Source organism: Pelophylax lessonae, assembly GCF_965119305.1.
Source record: "Pelophylax lessonae genome assembly, chromosome: 12".
Classification (NCBI taxonomy): domain Eukaryota; kingdom Metazoa; phylum Chordata; class Amphibia; order Anura; family Ranidae; genus Pelophylax; species Pelophylax lessonae.
The window spans coordinates 30582678-30602792 of NC_138779.1; the positions used below are offsets into that span (position 1 = coordinate 30582678).

Sequence of the window (20115 nt, forward strand, 5' to 3'; positions counted from 1 at the left end):
TTTAGACATTAATGGCTGTGTTTTGAGTTATTTTGAGGGGACAGCAAATTTACACTGTTATACAAGCTGTACACTCACTACTTTACATTGTAGCAAAGTGTCATTTCTTCAGTATGGTCACATGAAAAGATATAATAAAACATTTACAAAAATGTGAGGGGTGTACTCACTTTTGTGAGATACTGTATATATATATATATATATATATATATAATTTATTATATATATATATATATAATTTATTATATATATATATATATATTAGTATTAGAAGGTGTTCCCTGAGACCAGAACTCTATTTCAAGGTTTCCTCCATGTTAACAAGGTTGAAAAAGGCTGGACTGTAGTGTTTGTCATATTCACAAACCTATATAGCCATACGAAAGTCAAAGGGCAGGCTTTGAATTCTGTAAACTCATCCTTGGTACTGTTCATATGACCAAATGCCACAATGCTGATCACATGGTCTCTGCCGAAGGGGCTTAGTGTTATGACGCTTAGGCATTCAGCCAATCAGTGGCTTTGATCTTCCCAACATATAAAATCTTGTGACTAATGTCTTACCTTTTGGTCATGTGATCAACACTAAAGAAGAGAGATAACTTTACAAAATTCCAGAAAAAAGACTGTTATTTTTAGACTTATTTTTTTTTAACCTGTCTTTATCTTTCAAAATCATTACCTGGGGAGGGTGGGGTGAGGTTTTTTTTTTCCTATCTTTTAGCTTATCTTTTCACAATTGAATGATATCAGTGCTTAATTTTTTTTTTATTGATTAATTTGTCATCAGTGGGGCTAATTATATAAAAAAAAAAAAAAACTTCCTTCTCATCGAGGCTGCCATGAGCTGCACAGTGCATCAAGGGCAGTTACAAACAGGGTATGGGGATTCCAACAAATTATTGGTTCTCAGTGCTCCATAATTCTACACAATACCCATGGTGAGCAAAAACGTTTAAAAAAATGAAAAATGCATTTAGAGGATAAGAAAGATAGAGAAAAAAATGTAAATTACTATAATCAAATCATAGAGAAAACAAAAATAAAACTATATACATGGAAACAAAAGTAAATAATCCTATCAATACGTGTTATTGTTTAAATAATCTTGTATAAAAGTCTAATTTGTGCTCTTGCTACCAGGAAGTGGGGTACAAATGCCTGACCCGGTGGCACTACACCCCGACGAGGCTGCGTCGGATGTTCCCGACCTGTACTGACACTTGCTGGCGATGTGGGAAGGAGGAGGGGACATACCTCCACATTTTCTGGTCTTGCGAGCGGCTGCAGCCTTTTTGGACTTCGGTCCGTACCATCGCCCAAAAATTCACGGACCATTCCCTGACGATGGACCCTGCTCTTTTCCTTCTCCACCATCACGAGTTTCCGATGGCGTCCTATAGGAAATCCATCCTGCCGTTGTTACTCACGGCGGCGAAAAGTTGCATCCCAACCCTCTGGAAGCAGACTCAGCCTCCGACTGTAGCCATGTGGCTCCGTAAAGTTAAATGCATCAATGAAATGGAAGACCCGATGGCAACGGAGCGGGGAACCAGAGATAAATTTTCGAAGCGATGGTACTACTGGCACGAATTCACATTTACTGCGGAATACCGTGACTTGCTGCTCTGATGACACCAGTGACGCGGTCCCCCCCCCCCCTTCTTTCTTTTTTCTTTCTTCGCTGTCTCCTCTATTTCTGGTTTGTCCTTCAAGGCATAATTCTCTAGCTGTCTGTTTGTTCCGCGTTTTGCTCCCGGTCGGACATGCTTATATCAGTTCCCCCTGTGACAGAGGAACGAAAGTCTGGGCTACTAATCCCTAAATGCTGGTTATTACTATTTTTTTTTTTTATTACAGGTATTTCTATAGGGACAACAATTTACACAGTGCTTTACATACTGTACATTCACATCAGTATCTGCCATCAAGAAGCTAACAGTCTACGGTTCCTACCTTACATGCATACATACCATTGCCAATTTAGATAGCAGCCAATAACCTACCAACTGGAGTACAGGGAGGAGTCCCACAATGCATGGTTGTTTTTAACAGAGGGCAAAAGGGGAAACTGCCCCGGGTCCAGTCATTGTTGGGCCGAAAGCAGCTACCCTTTGAGCCCGCACTGCCTGCAAATAGTTGATAAGTGGATTCAGGAGGGCCCAAGAAAATGTTTGCCCAGGGTCCAATCGATAATAAAGATGGCCCTGCCACACCGGCACAGGGAGGACACACAAACTCCATGTAGATACTGTAGTGTCCTGACTGGGATTCATATGAGGAACTCTCAGGGTTCCATTTGCATTCTCCCAGGCTGCCATTTGCGTTCTCTCAGGGTGCCATGAACACAAGACCCAGTTTGCCCTGGATTAGAGATGGATGAGAGGAGAGTGATAGCAGAGACTATAAGATGATGGGGTATTGTAATGGTCTGATGTCATGGGGGTACTCTGATGTGATATGGGTCTACCATGTAAATAGGAGAGACTGATGTTATGGGAAACTCTGACTGTGGAAGCTCTTATAGCTGCATTGGGTGGCTCCACCCTTTGCTCCAACTCAATATTGAACCCTATGGACTAAAGCTGGATACACAATATACAATTTCTATAGATTTTTTCCTTTATATTTATAAAAACCATATAATATGAGGTCAAACCTAAACACTTTCAATTTGTATGCAAGCAGACAAGCCCTTGCACTACATAGTTAAAGGTAAATCTAAAGGATATCAAACAAAAAAAGTTGTATAGTGTGTATCCAGCTTAAGACTGGGATGCCATTAAAGTTCTTGTGTGTGTAGGCAGACAGGCGTCCCAATACTTTTGACAATATAGTGTATGTTTATCCAGAATTAATACAACTATATAACCTGACATGAGATCCAGAAATACCCCAGATTACAGAAACATACAGAAATAAAGAAATAAATTATAGACACATATTACAATGTTACAACCTAAAAAAGACTTTGCATTCTTCTTCTCAAAAAATCAAACTTCCCAAAACATAAGTCGTCTTTACGTCCAGGACCAGAAGGTTTTCTATACATTGGAAACAGGTGAAGGCTACGTAATCAAAAAACAAGGGCCGTGTATGTAGGATGTATAGCCAGACATAACAAGCATTGACGTTCCGGAATAAGGAGAAATATTATGTAGGGCTGGAAGGGAACGGACTTTCATCTAATGGGTCCCAGATTACCCACGGCAGAAGAAGAATTCCGTTCTGTCCCGTCAGCCGCATTGAGCTAAGTTCTTTTGCAGAGCAGAGAAGCTAACGCTTGTTTATTCTCAATTCTACAACAAACTGTTAACGAGAATAAACACAACTTTGTACCCGTTTGACGTCTGAAAATACATGACGGCGAAATCGTACGGACTTCCCAGGCTTCTAGCGCAGCTCCTGATCTAACATCTGGTCCTGGGTACGCGCTATCTTCCTGATACAATATGAATTTACTTTACAAGTGTTAAAAGAAACAAATAAAGCAATTTTGTGGTTAACAGCTGAGGGCGCGAGGCCAAATGATCTTTGAAATCATATACGAGGAGCTGGGGGAAGATCGTTTAAGGAGAATGAATCAAGGGCACGGGCCATTTTAAGTGTTCAGTAGACAATTTATTGTGAAGTTCACACACGGCGGCTCATAAGGAGGCTGTGCAAAGTGCATTCGTGGTGAACTAAGCAAAGCAACCTAAAACAGCCAATCCGGTGTTACCTTTCACCAGCTTCCTGAGCGCTAGTTGATTGCTAAGAGTTTCTTAATTTTCAGTTACCTTTCTCAATAAGATGCATGCATTTTAAATCATAAGATTCTCATCTGTCCCTGATTTTAAGGCACTGTCCTTCATTTGGAACAAAGTCCCCCTGTCCTCCTCATTTGTCCCCCATTTTGGTCTAATCTATATAGTTGTATATAAAATGCACAATTAATCTTTCAAAAAGTGTTTCCCAGCGCTAAACCTTTCATCCAATTTCTAGGTTGCTGCATTTGTAATTTTCAAATGCCAGTATAAAGAAATAATAGTGGTAAAAAAAAAAACACTTGTGGGTTTAACCACTTAAGCCCCGGAAGATTTTACCCCCTTCCTGACCAGGGCCTATTTTGCGAATTCTGCACTGCGTGACTTTAACGGACACTTGCGCGGTCGTGCGACGCTGTACCTAAATGAATTTGACATCCTTTTTTTCCCACCAACAGAGCTTTCTTTTGGTGGTATTTGATCACCTGTGCGATTTTTTGATCATGCGCTATAAACAAAAAAAGAGCGACAATTTTGCAAAAATAACAATATTTTTCACATTTTTTTTATATGAAATTCCCCCCAAAAAAAATGTAAAAATCAAATTTTTTTTAACATTTTAGGCCAATTTGTTTTATGCTACATATGTTTGGTAAAAAAAAATCGCAAAAAGCGTATTTTGATTGGTTTTGCGCAAAAGTTATTGCGTTTACTAACTAGGGAAAGATTTTTGTCATTTTTGTTGTTTTTTTTTAACGCGTAATGGCGGCGATCTGCAATTTTTATTTTCCGGGACTGCGACATTGCGGCGGACAGATCGGACCCTTGACTGACATTTTTGACACTTTTGGGGTTACCAGTGACATTTCTACAGTAATCAGTGCTATACATATGCACTGTTAATGTAAAATTACACAGTGAAGGGGTTAACTTTTTTGAGAGGGAGGGGTTAAGTGTGTCCGCGTGATTCTAACTGTGATTGGCTGTGGCTTGAGGTGTAGGAACAGTGATCAACGGTCATACATAGTAGAACCGTATGATCAATGTTCTTACACAGGGGAGAATGACAGGCGGCTTGTTTACATCAGCCGCCTGCCTTTCTCCCGATCTAACGGACGATCGTGAGTGCCCGGCGGACATCGGGTCCGCGGGGCACACACGCGGGGGGTCCGTGACCGAGCGGGAGCGCGCCTCCGGCGGCGCGCGCTCGCTCCCCAGAGCCTCACAGGCTAGTGACTTACCCATACGTCACTTTGCCTGTGAGGGGCTCACCGCCGCAGTATATGTACTTGTGGCGGTCGGCAAGTGGTTAACTAATCATTTTTTTTTTTGTATAAGGCCCCTTTCACACATGGGGTCAGTTTTTCAGGTGGATCTGAATGGACATCCCATGCATCCCTATGGGGCATCGGATGTCAGCGGAGACATGTCCACTGACATCCGATCCGATCCGTCAAAACCAGATGGATGGAAACCCTATTTTCCATCCGTCTGGTGAATCGGACAGACGGTCCGTTCCCATCCGATTCCCCGATAGAGATGAATGGGGACCTGACAGTTCTGTCTCTGCACACAGCGCGGAGACACAGCTGTCATCCGCCTGCTCAGCGAGGAATCAGCAGATCGATCCCCCGCTGATAAAAACGGAGTCTGCCTGGGAAAGAGCCGTAATTCTTCTGTAAGGGGTCGTGGCAGGGGGTGTGTCCTATGCCTACATACTTTTACCAATACGTGTCCCTCGTTCCCATCTCAGAAATTTGGGAGGAATGGATTCTTAACCAGTTCTGAACCGGACGGATTTGCCCCCTTAATGACCAGGCCATTTTTTGCGATTCGGCACTGCGTTACTTTTACGGAAAATTGCGAGTCGTGCTGTACTGAAATAAAATTGGTGTCTTTTTTTTCCCCACAAATAGAGCTTTCTTTTGGTTGTATTTGATCACCTGTGCGATTTATATTTTTTGCGCTATAAACAAAAAAAGAGCGACAATTCTGGGAAAAAAAACAATATTTTTCACATTCTGCTATATTACATTCCCCCATAAAAAAATAAAACATTTTCATCCTTTTAGGCCAATTTGTATTCTGCAACATATTTTTGGTAAAGAAAAATCCCAATAAGTGTATTTTGATTGGTTTGCGCAAAAGTTATCGCATCTACAATCTAGGGGAAAGATTCATGTAATTTTTATTTATTTTTTTTACTAGTAATGGCAGCGATCTGTGATTTTTAGCGGGACTGCGACATTTTCTGCGGCGGACAGATCGGACCCCTAACTAACATTTTTGACACTTTTGGTGGGACCAGTGACATTACTACAGTAATCAGTGCTTAAAATATGCAGTTACTGTATTAATGACACTAGCAGGTAAGGGGTTAACCTAGGGGTGATCAAAGGGTTAAGTGTGAGCCTAGGGGAGTGTTTTCTTACTGTTTGGGGCTTGTGAAATGATCATAGAGACCTGTGATCCTATATAGAAGGATCACAGGCTCTCTGTGATCATTTCAGAGGGAAGAACGGTCTGCTGTGTTTAAAACAGCCGACTGTCCTTCTCTCTCAGCGGGGAGCGAACACGGGTGCCCGGCAGCAATAGCTGTGGATCGGCATCACCGCTTCCTAGTGTGAGTAAGTGTACACTGATTGGTTTGCACAAAAGTTATAGCGTCTACAAACAATGGTATACATACTGAAATTTGTATATATATATTTTTATACTAGTTATGGCGTGATCAGCAACTTATAGCGAGACTGCGATATTGCGGCAGACAACTGGACACTAACTGAAACTTTTGACACTTTTGTGGAAACCAGTGACACTAATACAGTGATCAGCGATAAAAATATGCACTGTCACTGTACTAATGACACTGGCTGGGAAGGGGTTAAACATCTAGGGCAATCAAAGTGTTAACTGTGCGCCTAGCCGGTGCTTTACTGTACTATGTGTTCTGCTTTTACGATTTTATTCTCTTCCCCCCTATCAGAACGGAGCTCTGCCTTCTTTACATAGGCAGAGCTCCATTCTGTGTTTCTTCCGACCATTGGTGGGTGCCGGCAGACATCCAGTGCCCGGCAACCGCAGATCGGCTTCTGCTGTGGGCAATTGCGCCCCCTAGGCGGTAGTGCAGAATCACGTATATATACGTGATTCTGCACTGGAGGGCCCCCTTTAGCAGTCATTTGGCTGTAGGGTGGTCCTTAACTGGTAAATGTGCATTTCGAGTTACGTCAGGCGACGCTCTTCATGTTTTTAACAAGGCTAAAATGGGAAATGATCACTTTTGATGCTTTGCAGCAAAGCCTTAAATGTGCTGTAAATGCCTCAGTTGCATTTAAAGTGCGCTTGTGGCACTTTTCAATGGAAGTGAATGCAGTGGCAAAGCACCAATGCCTGCCGAACTTTGTAGGCAGTGTTCATTTTGCCTCGCTGCAACGCAAGACAATGCTAACACTGCAGTGTATACACCTCTATCCCCTCCCTATTCTAACATATTTCGAGTGGCTTTGATAGGCAGTCGAGAAGAAGTAAAAAACCCAACCCAACCGCCTTTTTTTCAACGCCTGTTGAATCTTTTTGCTAACAAGACATCTAACTGCTTGTTGGCAGAAACTTAATTTGCAGTTCAGAGAAATCAATATAATGCTAACAAGATTACCCACTTGCCGACTGCGCACTGTAGCTTTACTGATACAGTGTGGGCTGGCTGTGCAAAATCACACATAAATACGTGATTCTGCATTTCCGGGTAGGGGCGTGCACCCGCCCGGCTGAGCTGTCACTGGCTCAACCACATGCCGATCATGGTTCCAATGATTTATGGCCGGGAACCACCAGCAGCAATGTGCTGGCTTTTGTTTCCCTGCAAAGCAGGGGATAAAAACCAGCACATCCCTTAGTAAAAACACCACACTGTACACTATGTTAGGCACACAACTTAACCCTTTGATTGCCCCTAGATGTTAACCCCCTTCCCAGCCAGTGTCATTAGTACAGGGTCCGTGTCTATTATTAGCACTGATCACTGTATTAGTGTCACTGGAGATGTCAGTGGCAGTTAGTCAGTTCTCACTCACTATCAGTTAAGCTGGATACACACTATACAACTTTTGTTGTTAGATTTTTATTTAGATTTACCTTCAACTATGCAGTGCAAGGGCCTGTCTGATTGCATACATATTGAAAGTGTTGGTAAATCTAAAGGAAAAAGTCTAAAGAGAATTGTATAGTATGTATGGCCCATTAGTGTCAGATTGCCCACCATAAGTCGCTGATCACCGCCATAAATTACAGTATATATCTAATAGTTTGTAGATGCTCTAACTTTCACGCAAACCAATCAATATACACTTATTGGAATTTTTATTTTTTTTTTTTAACCAAAGACATGTAGCAGAATAGATTTTTGCCTACATTTTTGAAGAAATTAGATTTTTACATTTTTTTATTGGATATGTTTTATAACGGAAAGTAAAAAATATATATATTTTTTCAAAATGTATGCTCTATTTTTCATTTATAGCACAAAAAATAGAAAAACCCAGTGGTGATTAAATACCACCAAAAGAAAGCCCTATTTGTGGGAAATAAATTATATATATTATGTTTGCGTGCCGTACAGCATTGCATGACCGCGCAATTGGCAGTTAAAGTAGCACAGTGTTGAATAGTACAAAATTGTCTGTTCAAGAAGGGGGTAAAATCTTTTCCGGAGCTCAAGTGGTTAACTGCCAACAAGCAGTTAGATCTCCAGTAGCAGAGAGAGTTAATTCTTAGTGTATCCTAAGAATTATGATGGCTGATGGCAAATGGGCGACTCTGCTGCTAGCGATCTTGCTGCTGGTGATTGGTTGCAATCACCAATGGCAGGATCGCTAATAGGTTCCTTGTTTGTCCCAATGGAATTTCTCCCTTGCTAGCTGAGGGAGTGTGATGTCACTCCCATGGATGGAGATTGAGATTTGTCAGCTTTCTGGGGAGAGATACTGCTGCCTCACCTGCTGCTAGTGACAAAATCACCAGCATCAGAGTTGCTAAAGCTGGATACATACTATACAATTTCCTATATATTATTTCCTTTAGATTTACCAAAACCATATAATATGAGCTCAAACCTAAACACTTTCAATTTGCATGCAATCAGGCAGGCCCTTGCACTACATAGCTGAAGGTAAATCTAAAGGAAATCAAACAACAAAAGTTGTATAATGTGTATCCAGCTTAAGAGGCTGCCTGTCTGTCCTGATAGACAGGCAACCCCATAATAATTACAATGCTGGTTGCCTTCTCGCTAGTTGCAGGTGAGGCAGCTGAATCTCTAACCAGAATGCTGAATCTCTCCCCAGAATGCAGAATCCCTCCCCAGAATGCAGAATCCCTCCCCAGAATGCAGAATCTCTCCCCAGAATGCTGAATCTCTCGCTGAACCTCTCCCCAGAATGCAGAATCTCTCCCCAGAATGCAGAATCCCTCCCCAGAATGCTGAATCTCTCCCCAGAATGCCGAATCTCTCGCTGAATCTCTCCCCAGAATGCAGAATCCCTCCCCAGAATGCTGAACCTCTCCCCAGAATGCTGAATCTCTCCCCAGAATGCTGAATCTCTTGCTGAATCTCTCCCCAGAATGCTGAATCTCTCCTCAGAATCTCTCCCCAGAATGCTGAATCTCTCCCCAGAATGCCGAATCTCTCCCCAGAATGCTGACAAATCTCAGTCACTAGCCATGGGAGTGACATCTCACTGCCTCAGCTAGCAAGGGAGCAATTCTGCCCATCTGACACCAGCCTTAGGGCCATGTCACACAGGCGATTTTGTAGCAGCGATAAAATCCTGCTATGAATCTCTAATGCTAGCGATTAACAGCAATTTGTAGCTAGCAATTCAGTTTTGTCGCTAAGAAGTGATTTGTTGCTGCCACAAGTTAAAGTAGGTAAAACTACAACATTGGGTTGGTGTAGCCAAGCCATAGAGGTGACTGCAGAGCGGCTGTGGTCATTGACGTAAGATGTTGCTCAAACTCAATCACTGAGTGACTAAAGCCCCGTACACACGTACCGATGGTCGGCTTACAAATGTTCCTCTTTTCTCCCCGGGATGTCGGTGTCTGCTGAAAAGTGCAAAGACAGCACAAGAATTTTGTCCGCCGACTGCAGAAGTGATGTCATGTAATGGTTAACTTTCCCTGTGTTTTCTATTTTCTGAGCATGCCCAGTCTTGCAAATCTGCGGTCTGTCGGCCGAATTGTGTACTGACAGGCGAACAATCGTCCGTTCTGGTGTCGGCATACAAATATTTTCATGTTTGCACGAAAGACTTTTGTCCGCGGATTGTGCGCAGACATCTGTCGGAGGCACCATACTAACACGCGTACAATCGGCAGATCCTTCGTCCTCCGACGTTTGTATGCCGACGATCGGTACGTGTGTACGGGCCTTTAGTTCACTAAAAGTTAGCAACTCCATGGAAAATAATTATGATTCCCTTAGCAAGAGCAAAAAGAAAAAAAAAGAATTTTTGCAAATAAATCGTCCATCTGATATGGTCCTAAGGCGAACTTTTTTAAAGTTTCATCAGCAGTTGACAACCAATGGTTTGGGCTCCTTCTATGTAAATCTCTGGTGCTGTGCTCCACACCTGGATGGTCAAGTGAACTGTTCAAAATGGCTTTTAGACCATGACATGATTCCAGATGATAACAGCTTCAGCAGAAACACTTGGGGGTTGATTTACTAAAACTGGAGAGTGCAAAATCTGGTGCAGCTGTGCATAGAAACCAATCAGCTTCCAGGTTTTTTTTTTTTTTTGTCAAAGCTTAATTAAACAAGCTGAAGTTAGAAGCTGATTGGCTACCATGCACTAGCTTTTGTACCCTTCAGTTTTAGTAAATCAACCCTTTTGCTTCAACTATTGCATGTATAGCACTTTTTTTTTTCCTATGAGCAACTTGCGTTAGTGCTGGAACTCCCAGAATGCCATGCTGGCACTTATCGGTACCCATGAACTAGAGAACTGCTTTCCCAGTCTATTGTTAGTTAATTGTCATTGGCTAAACCAGTGTTTCTCAACCTTTTTTTAGTCGAGGCACCCTTTAAAATTACAAACAGTCTCAAGGCACCCCATTCTAAAATGTAAAAAACTATTCTATTAGTTTTACATAATGTGGCAGCATCAACACACCTAGATCACCCAACATTAGAGGTGATTTATTCCTATAAAGCGAATACACTTTTTCCCACTGGTACCGACTAGTATTCCTATGTTTCTCTTCTCCCTCAATTTCTTACGTTCACGTTCAACACCCTTCTTATCAAAACTGAGGACATATTTGGTTGTTACGACGTCAGTGGCCGGGGGGTCATAATGATGTACAATGAAAACCTGGGGCTTTGCATAACTAAAAGGCAGGCTTCATCGATCTGCTGGCTTGTTTACATTTTTGGGCAATTTTTAGGCATTTTGCCAAGGCACCCCTGAAGGAACCTCAAGGCACCCTGGTTCAAAAAGGCTGGGCTAAACTGTGCAGAGACCGTTCTCTTGCTACTGAATTACGCTGGTACGCTGTGATAGGTCCTCTTGGCTTCCATGCTTTCTGTTTTTCAAGCTGTCAGTCGCCCAGATCCCTGCCACCAATTGCACCAACTTCAACCATTTTTAAATTCTTTGTTTTAGTATTAATAAAAATTCACACCAGCCTACATCCCTTAGTACCAATATATATATATATATTTTTTTTTTTAAATGGCCTAATGAGCAAAGCATAAGGGTTTATTTATTAAAACTGTCTAAAGGACACTCATCTAATGCCCCATACACACGTGCAGATTATCTGCAGACTTTTATCTGCAGACTTACCTTTTCTATGTAGTGCAAGGGCCTGCCGGATTGCATACAAATTGAAAGTGTTTAGGTTTGACCTCATATTATATGGTTTTGGTAAGTCTGCAGACAAAAGTCTGCAGATAATCTGCACGTGTGTATGGGGCATAAGTAGAGTAGGGTGTCAGTTGGCCAACATCCCCAATTTACAATAAACAAAAAGGAACCCCCCTAACTTTTTTAACTTTTAATATTAAATCTATATTTTTATATTAATTTGTGGTGTTCCTTTTGGCCTTTAAAGTCCTGTTTCCGTTAGGGGGGGGTCCTTTTTATTTATTAAAACTGGAGAGTGCAAAATCTGGTGCAGCTGTGCATAGAAACCAATCAGCTTCCAGGTTTTAGAGTCGGTTCACACTGGGGCGGCACGACTGTACTACTTCGAGGGCGACTTGTGCATTGCCATGCACCACGACTTCGGAGCGACTTGCAGGGACTTCACATAATGGAAGTCTATGCAAGTCGCTCCGAGGTCGCACCGAAGTAGGACAGGACCCTTTTTCTAAGTCGGAGCGACTTGTGTCGCTCCTATTAGAATGGGTCCTGTAGCAGTCAATGGACTGCGAGGGAGCGCGACTTGTCAGGTTGACAAGTCGCCTGACAAGTCGCTCTAGTGTGAATCGAGACTCATTGTCAATGCTTAATTGAACAAGCTGAAGTTAGAAGCTGATTGGCTACCATGCACAGCTGCACCAGATTTTTAGTAAATCAACCCCATAGTGCAGTAACCAGCAGCAACCAATCAGAGTTCGCCTTTCATATTACCCTGATGTAGGTCACTGCTATTCGCTCAATGCAATTAAATAGAAAGAAACCTATCCCTATTTTATTTACAATCTGAATTCCCTCAACCAGCTAATTTTTTTTTTTTTTTGGGTTGATAAAAAAAAATATTTTTCATTAAAAATTATTTTTTAAAAAATGTTGGAGTGTACAGATTACAGTCATTTGCATGCTGTCCTCTTGAAGCTTTTTTTTTTTTTTTTTCAGTTTTACAAAAATTATATACATATCGTTTCCCAGGTAATGTTTTAAATTCCCACAAAGCGAATAAAATATCTTTTTGTTGAGTGATTGTAATTAAAAATCAGCAGCACTCACCTCGCAGCCCTGCAGTGTATCCCGTCGCTGCTTCGCCCGTCTAACGCTCAGCTCAGCCTGTAGACACTTAACTCATCTCTTCCTTCTCAGCTAAGCCCCTCCGCTGTGGCTCTTTGCCCAGTGACTCTTACTCAGCGGCCAAAAAAACTTTCTCTGAAGGGGAGCGAGAGCCAGGATAGCTTTGAAACACAGAGAAGAAGAAACGGAGCGGAAGGGATGGTTCTTGTCTTGGTTTGTTCTAAAGAAAAAAAAAAAGGACGATTGCAAGAAAAATTTCACTTTTTTTTTTTTTATTTTGGAAATTGACAACACATGCCTGTTTCATGTCCTAGAGGCCTAGTAAACAGTCCATCCTCAGCGAGAGCATTGCCATGGCAACAAACATGCAGGAAATATTCAAGATAACAGGAACAGTGGTAAAAAAAACATGTGTTTTGGATGGAGGGAGCCCCTGCTGATAATTTCCGAGGAGAAATGTTCGTTCTCTCGCTATACTTTTAGTTATTACACTCCCCAGCGAAGTGAGAGAACACAACGGTGTGAAATATGCTGCTGATAAAAGGAGGCCAAAGGAAAGTTCCATTTAAAAAAAACTAAAATTCAGAGCAATACCATAACAAAGAATGGGACTGATTTAGGAAAATGGAGGCAATGGAGAAGCCGTGGGATGGAAAACAGGTTCCAAAGAGCAAAGCAAAAACAAAACAGGAGCGAGCGCTTTCTTATAGCAACCAATATGGCTTCTCTTTGCTGCAGAAATAAAAACAAGGAAGATAACTGACCAATGTGGGGTCCATTTTGTGCTACAGGCCCCTTTCACACAGGCGGACCGTTCAGATCCACCTGTCAGTTTTTTTTTGGCGGATCTGAACGGTCACCCCATGCATCTCTATGGGGCATCGGATGTCAGCGGAGACATCTGATCCGATCCATTCCGTCAAATCTGGACGGATGAAAACCCTATTAGACGGTCCGTTCCCATCTGATTCCCCCATAGAGATGCATGGGGACCTGACAGCTGTATCCTCCTGCTCGGATCGATCCCCCGCTGAGATAAACAGAGATAAACGGAGTCCCTCCGAGGGACTCCACTGTGTGAAAGAGCCCACATTTTTTTGTGTTCTGCTTTTTTCCTAAAGGACTAGTTCAAATTTACCGCAAAACTGCCAATGCAGGTAAGCGGCATCTGTAGGTAAAAAACAAACTGTGCAGCTCTGACTAAAGTTGAATAAAGCCATGGCTATAGGTGTAGGCCATTTGCATAGCTTATGAAGCCTGACTGGAATATTCCCAGGATGTTGCTAATTGAGGCCTAGTCCTCACTGCTCACCTCCACCATCATAGGAGCATACCTCCCAAATTTTTGAGATGGGAATGAGGGATACCTATTAGCAAAAGTATATAGGCATAGGACACACCCCCTGCCATGACCCCTTAAAAGAGAAATATACAAAAAAAATGATTGGTTAATCACTTGCCGACAGATATACTGCGGCAGGCTGGCTCGGCTGCGCGAACCGCCATACCTGTAAGGCGATTTGCGGGAGCGCTCCTGGGGGCGTGAGCCTGCACCCATTAGGAAGTGGGGAAGCTGAGCCACAGGACCGGCGGCCGCCATTGTGCCAGGCACCCGCGATCGCTCCCCGCTGAGAGAGAACGACGGTCTGCTGTTGTAAGCATAGCAGACCGTTGTACTCTCTGGAATGAACACAGAGAGCCTGTGATCCTCCTATTTAGGATCACAGGTCTCTGTGTTGATTCTACAAGTCCCTCCCCCATACAGTTAGAAAACACTCCCCTAGGCACACACTTAACCCTTTGATCACCCCTGGGTTAACCCCTTCCCTGCCAGTGTCATTAGTATAGTAACAGTGCATATTTTTAGCACTGTTTGTTGTAGTAATGTCACTGGTCCCCCCAAAAGTGTCAAAAATGTCAGTTAGGGGTCCGATCTGTCCGCCGCAATGTGGAAGTCCCGCTAAAAATTGCAGATCGCCGCCATTACTAGTAAAAAAAATAAAATAAATAAAAATGATATAAAACTTTCCCCTAATTGTAGATGCGATAACTTTTGCACAAAGCAATCAAAATGTGCTTATTGCGATTTTTTTTTACCAACAATATGTGGCAGAATACAAATTGGCCTAAAATTATGAAAAATTTTAATTTTTTTTTTTGGGGGAATGTTATATAGCAGAAAGTGAAAAATGTTGTTTTTTTTTTCAGAATTGTCGCTATTTTTTTGTTTATAGCGCAAAAAATGAAAACCGCACAGGTCATCAAATACCACCAAAAGAAAGCTCTATTTGTGGGGAAAAAAGACATACATTTTATTTAGGTACAGCGTCGCACGACAGCGCAATTGTCAGTTAACGTAACTCAGTGCCGAATCGTAAAAAATGGCCTGGTCATTAAGGGAGCAAATCCTTCAGGTCCAGAAGTGGTTAAACCCACAAGAGCTTTTTTTTTTTACCACTACTATTCCTTTATACTGACTTTTGAAATATTCAAATGCAGCAATTTAGAAATTGGATGAAAGGTTTAGCACTGCGAAACACTTTTTTAAAGATAAATAGTGCATTTTATATACAACTATATAGATCAGACCAAAATGAGGGACAAATGAGGAGGAAAGAGGGACAGAGGGACTTTGTTTTAAATCAGGGACAGTCCCTTGAAAGCAGGGACAGTTGGGAGCTATGCAGGAGTGATCTCTCAAATGCTGAGCTCAATGCCACGGCATCAGGGGGGAGAAAGAGTATGTAAGGGGGTTTGAATCAGAGATGGAGCTAATTCCTGTGATGGCGGAGGTGAGTAGGTAAATGGCCTACACCTATAGCAAGGGTATTATTCATCTCAAATTGTAAAGCGCTGCGTAAACTGTTGGCGCTATATAAATCTTGTATAATAATAATCTTTAGGCCCGGTTCTCACTGGAGCGACATACGCTCGGACTTTAGGAGCACATGTTGCATGATGTGTATAAATCAATGGTTCTCTATGAGAGCCGTCTTAACTGGTCCGACACAAGTCGGTCCACCTTTGAAAAAGGTTCCTGCACTACTTTGGTCCAACTTTGGTCTGACTTCAGCCTATTCAATATCATTGAAGTCGGATCAAAGTCGGATCATCATCTTAACTGATCCGACTTGTGGCAGGTGATTTGTGCTCTGAGGATTTTAAAGGGGAACAATTCCCAATTCCATACCAGGCCATTTGGGTCTGGTATGGATCTTGAAGGGAAACCTTCACCCCCCAGCCCAAAGCACCTTGCCACCATGTTGATGGAGACAAGAGCTTCTTCCCGACAACCCTGGGTGGTGGCTGTGGGGGTCTGCGGGCAGGAGGGCTTATTGGAATCTGGAAGCCCCCTTTTACAAGGGGGCCCCCAGATCCTGACCCAACCCATGTGAATGAGAATGCCCTTGAAGATGTCACATGACCAGTGACACGCACGTCGGGAGGAGCCAGTGACACCACTTCAGGTGTCTCGTAAACCCATAAAAAGCGGTGAGGAGGCAAGCTTTTGGTGTAAAAACATTTTAAGTGAATTTACAAGATCATAGCGATGTGAGTGGGCATTTTTACATGTGTATAATAAAAACACATATATTTAGGAATTTTGTGTAATTAATCTCTCTCTTATGCTCCGAGGAATATCAAAGAAGCAGTCTCCATTGTACTCAAGGATCCAGGACACAGCGGTTGTTTCTTCTCATGTTACCAGAGGCGTGATTTGACCCGTCGGGTCTTCTCCTGAGGTGAGCAGGCAATGCACCTAGAGGTGGTGGCGGTGGTTTTGAATCACTGATTACTAATTGCTGCGTGGCATGAATTGGAGCAAGTTTTTCTTCAAGGAAGGGATTGCAGTTTTATTTTTCTTTGGGATGTTATCACTTGGACTTTTTTCACCAATTCGTTTTTTTTTAATTATTGTGTTTTATACTTTATAATATAATACGTTTATTATTCTTTTTTTAACATGATGATGAGGTATCAGTAGTGGTAGATTATCAGTGCTTTTTAGCTGATCACCATATCAGTGCGTTTTTAGCTGATCACCATTATTTTATTACTTTCAATTTTTTTTTTGTGTGAGATCACTATCCAATGGTGCAGCTGTTCTAACTTAGTTATAATTTAGGAAGCTATCATATCATTACCTACATAGCAGCGCACAAATAGCTCAAACAAATAAGATGATCAGGGACACTGACAGGTAACAGTATGAAAAAAAAAAACTTTTTAAATTTTTTTTCATTTTTATTAAATCTTTTTTTTTTTTTTTTTAAACAAATTTTTAACACACTGCGACCAGAGCAATACAGTGTTACCATAGTAACATTGTACTACTCTGGGTAAGTGATCCGGATTTTTATTTTTTCACAATATGATTGCAAATACTAATAAATTTCACAGGTAAAAGCAACTATTTTTACTGAATGAAATTGATTAATTCAGTGTGTATTATTGCAATTAGCTGTGATTGTCCACAGCAAATTACATGGTACAGACGCACATGGTACAAATGACCAATCACAGCTTGTCAAGAACAATATAAAGGTGATAGAAAGGAGTGACATTACGGAAGAGATGAGTATGGAGTTAGAATCTGTGTGGGTTGAACTCCATAGGGAAGGAGAAAAGGGGAAAGTAATTGTGGGGGTTTGCTATAGGCCACCTAACCAAGGGGAGGAGGTAGAGCTGGAATTCTTAGCACTAATGAGTAAAGTGCCAAAATTGGGATCAGTCATCATATTAGGGGACTTCAATTATCCCGACATTGACTGGGATGAGGGGACTACACACTCACAGAAGGCCCGTCTATTCACAGAAACCTTACTGGATAATTACATGTCACAGTTGGTGGATTCTCCGACTAGAGAAAATGCAGTCCTGGATCTATTGATCACTAATGACCCAGACATAATCTCGGAGGTAGTAGTCCAGGACAACCTGGGCTCTAGCGATCACAGGATGATCACATTTAGTATAAATAACAATATAGCAAGGCAAGTGGGGAACATAAGAATCCTAAACTTAAGAAGGGCAAACTTTCCAAAATTGTACTCATTGATGGAAAGGGTAAACTGGGACCAAACCCTGGGATCCCTGACCACAGAGGAAAAATGGGAATGCTTTAGGAACATATTAGGCAAAGACATCTTGCAGTGCATTCCTATGGGAAATAAATTTAGAAGAGACAAAGCCAAACCTGGCTGGCTAAACCGTAGCGTCAAAAAACTTATTAGGGGAAAAAAATTGGCCTTCAGGAAATATAAATCAGAGGGCACAGTATCGGCTTTCGAGCAATACAAGGAGGCAAATAAGAAAAGTAAACACGAAATCAAGATGGCTAAAATCAACTTTGAGAGACAAATAGCGGAGGATAGTAAAAAAAACCCAAAGAAATTCTTTAAATATATCAACAGCAAAAAAACTAGGGCAGAGCATATTGCACACATAATTAGCGATGATGGGGGGATGGTTACAGAGGACACTGAAAAAGCAACCGTGCTGAACGCTTTTTTCTCGTCAGTCTTTACACAGGAAACGGAGGGGTACACTGACCATGACTGTATGGTTAGTAGTAATACACAGGACTTGCCACTATGGCTAACAGAGGGAGAAATCAGGGAAAGGCTGGATAAACTTAACACAAACAAATCACCAGGCCCGGATGGCGTACATCCGAGAGTACTCAAGGAACTCAGTAAGGTTATATCCAGACCACTGTTCCTGATCTTTGCTGACAGTATTAGGACAGGAGATGTACTAGGGGATTGGAAGAAAGCTAACGTGATTCCGATATTCAAAAAGGGTCAGAGGCATATCCCGGGAAATTATAGGCCTGTCAGTCTGACATCAGTAGTATGTAAACTTCTGGAGGGGATGATAAGGGACTATATCGTAGAGTTTGCTAAAGACAACAACATCATCAGCAGTAATCAGCACGGGTTTACAAATGGGCGTTCTTGTCAAACCAATCTCTTAGCATTCTACGAGGAGGTAAGCTGTGAGCTAGATAGGGGGAGACCAGTGGATGTGGTGTACTTGGATTTCGCTAAGGCGTTTGATACAGTTCCCCACAAGCGCTTAATTTATAAAATAAGGTCTGCAGGTATCGACAGCAGAGTTTGCTCTTGGATACGGAATTGGCTTAAAGGGTGTGTCCAAAGGGTGGTAATAAACAGCACATACTCAGACTGGTCTGAGGTTGTAAGCGGGGTGCCCCAGGGCTCAGTCCTGGGACCAACCTTGTTCAATTTATTCATAAACAGCATTGAGGACGGGATCAGTAGTGCACTATCGGTTTTTGCAGATGACACAAAATTGGCCAGGGCAATAACTGCACAGCATGAAGCAGATATCCTACAGAATGACCTGGACAAAATTACAGAGTGGGCAACGACATGGCAAATGAGGTTTAACGTGGAGAAGTGTAAGGTTTTGCACTTGGGGACTAAAAACATAAAAACACAATACACGTTAGGAGGGGAACCCTTGGGGGAATCAAAAATGGAGAAGGATCTGGGAGTCTTGGTTGATGATAGATTAGGCAACAGCATGCAATGTCAAGCGGCAGCTGCCAAAGCCAGCAGAATATTAGCATGCATAAAGAAAGGGATGGATTCCAGAGATAAGACTATAATCCTTCCACTTTATAAAACTCTGGTCCGACCGCATCTGGAGTATTCTGTCCAGTTCTGGTCACCAGTCCTCAGGAGGGATGTGTTGGAGCTGGAGAGAGTCCAGAGAAGGGCAACTAAACTAATTAGGGGATTGGAGGACCTTGACTATGAAGAGCGTCTACAATCGCTCGATTTATTCTCCCTGGAGAAGAGACGTCTGAGGGGGGACATGATAGCAATTTATAAATATCTTAATGGGGATCCCAGCTTAGAAAAAAAGCTGTTCATTCGAAGGGATTGCATGAGGACTCGAGGGCATGCAATGCGATTAGAGGAGAAGCGTTTTAACCTCAGGCAACGTGGGGGGTTCTTTACTGTTAGGGATACAAGATTGTGGAATTCTCTACCACAAGAGGTGGTTTCTGCGGGTAGTATGGTGGCTTTCAAAAGACTCTTAGACTTACATCTCAAGGATCAGAACATTCAGGGGTATGTGAGATGATTACAGCCACACACACCTACACAGGTTGAACTGGATGGACTATTGTCTTTATTCAACCTCACCTACTATGTAACTATGTAACTATGTAACTATGTAACACAATTGTACACAATGAATGGCATGAATGGACGCAATCCATCGTTTATAATTGTAATGTGATCTGCTGTGATTAGTCACAGCAATCACATGGCACCGGCAGTGGCCCGGTACATTGATTTGTCATCGGCTGTGTTCGGTGGACACAGCAGTTACAGGTCGCG

The 20115-nt window shown here is 42.2% G+C and overlaps 1 protein-coding gene across 2 annotated transcripts in view; it reads right to left on the minus strand.

Moving 5' to 3' along the window:
- Positions 1–12795, minus strand: part of CDON (cell adhesion associated, oncogene regulated) — a 208747-nt gene extending 195952 nt beyond the window's left edge. The window contains exon 1 of one of the 2 annotated variants that reach the window (XM_082273421.1): positions 12722–12795. The gene's annotated coding sequence lies outside the window, so the exon portion shown is untranslated. The remainder of the gene's footprint in view (positions 1–12721) is intronic. The other variant, XM_082273423.1, reaches the window with a different exon arrangement.
- Between the last annotated feature and the right edge of the window lie 7320 nt (positions 12796–20115).